Here is a 2,238-nt window from a genome sequence, read left to right as displayed (position 1 = left end):
TTTCTAAATTAATTAGATTTGTTTTATCAGATAATTTCCTAGAGGTATTTTTGTATGTATTGTCAAATACATTATTTTCATTTATATTTTTAGAAATATCCAAATTAACATGCATATTTTTTTAAACTACTACTAGAAGGGGTATTTTGGTAAATATTACTAACCTTAGCGTAACCTCTAATTCAGTAGGCTTTTCAATTGGATTTGACTCGAGTCCATATTTGATTTTGACTTGATTCTCTAGCTCTAATGATTCCTCGTGTAGCTTGATCAACTGGGTCCAAAGCTCATGCGCATTCTTATACTTTTCTAGTCTGCATAAAATATTATTAGGTAAAATATTACAAATAAGTTTACTTACATTTTTGTTCAATTCTAAGTCCCAAGAAGATTTTCTCAATATCAACAAATTATCAAAATTTAGACTTCCTAAGAACCATTTCATTCCTTTCCTCCAGTAGTTGAAATCTTCTTGATCGTACGGTGGTGGTTCGTGGATGCTTCGTCCTTCTTGAATAAACATTGGTATATTTGTAAAAAAAATAAGAAACAATTTCCAAGACTTCGTCATGGGGTAAGCAATGTGGGAGTTAAAGAAATATGCGTGAAAGAAATATTTTTTTAAAAAAATAATAAAATATTAATAAAAAAATATTATTACAAATTTCGTTAAACGCGATATTTTGTCAACACTAGCCAATGGTGAAAAAATGAAAATGAATTTTTTAAAAATACTTGGAGGGAAAAAAATGAAAAGCATAAGAATATATTTTAAGCAAAAACGATATCTAATTTTTCTTTTAAAAAAAGAAACCCCCCTTTCTTGATTAGTGGTTGCACCAATTCAGAGCTGTACTTGCTCTGATACCACTTGTTGGATCATAGAAGACACTAGAGGGGGGTGAATAGCGTTCTAAAAATTATCGTATCAAATTACAGTAAGCACAGCGGAAGAATAAACGTAAAACAATGCTAACACAAACCAATTTACTTGGCTCGGAGCCTTGGTCGACTCCTACTCCAAGGCCCGCGCTCGTCGAGTGCTTTTATTGGGAAATCACTAATAGTTCGCAAATTCAGATTTCAATATTGAGTACAAGAACTATTAAGAAAAATACTGACAATAATGAAAGAAAGAAAACTTTAGCAAGTTGTCGGAGAAGCAGCGTCGCAGAAGCACAGCGCAATAGAGCATTTGTTGGAAGACGTTGTTGTTGTATTGCTCTAGGGTGAGACCTCCTTATATAGGAGGCTCCGGGTGCCCGGATCCCTTCCGGGGGCCCGGACCATGACGTAAGCCAGCCAACCAGTGATCTTCACGTTGTGACGACTGCAGGGATAAAATTTGCCTTCCGGGCGCCCAGATCCCCATTTTTTAGCAATCAACTTCCTATATAAAAACGTTAGTCTGAGGCAAATGCAACTTATACTACCCTGCAAAACAAAGGTTAGTACAATTAAAGAAAAGGGTAGCAATTGTAGGACCGATGCGGCCGGCTAGAAGGGGGGGTTGAATAGCCCTGAAAAATCAAACACAACCATTTCTCGTACGATTAAGCTAACACATAAAAAATAGATTAAACAGAAAATAAAGCATAAAAACGAGGCACCGAATTTGACTTGGTTACAACCGGGGAGGTTGTTAATCCAAGGATGAAGATCGCACTAAGAGCTCCTTCAGGCGGAGAAGCCTCGTTTACAGCAGTGTAAGTACAGAAAGACAGAAGCTAAACTAAACAGTGGAAGCACACAAGTGTTGTTTACAATTTCTGAACTGATGAAGAGCTTCTGGACCAAGACTATATTTATAGCCTTGGTCGGGGCGCCTGGAAGGGTTCCGGGCACCCTGGGGGGGATAAAGTTTTATCCCCCAACATTCAGATCGCGTAAATCGCGATCTTGGTCAAAATCAGGGTCCGGGCGCCCGGAAGCATTCCGGGCGCCCCGGAGCAAAAAGTCAACTGCGGTTGACTTTTTGTCCGGGACCACTTCTCTGTTAAGTCCCCGTTTCGGTCCGGGTCTTCTGCTCCGGATCCGCTTGATTGGGTGATCTCTGACATCCGGAATAGGGCTCACCCGAACCCATCTTCCGGTCTTCTCGAGCGTACTTCCCTCCGGCTTCTCGTCCCTCGGAATTGCCGCGTGTCCCTTCTCGTCCACCAGCGTACTCATCCGCAGACTTCATCCCTTGATCGCACCTCGTGCCGACCTTCGCACTAGCTGCGTCTCTTGCTCCCC

Source organism: Zingiber officinale, chromosome 3B (genome assembly GCF_018446385.1).
Source record: "Zingiber officinale cultivar Zhangliang chromosome 3B, Zo_v1.1, whole genome shotgun sequence".
NCBI lineage: Eukaryota > Viridiplantae > Streptophyta > Magnoliopsida > Zingiberales > Zingiberaceae > Zingiber > Zingiber officinale.
The sequence above is the reverse complement of the archived record's forward strand: the minus strand, read 5'-3'. Positions refer to the sequence as shown.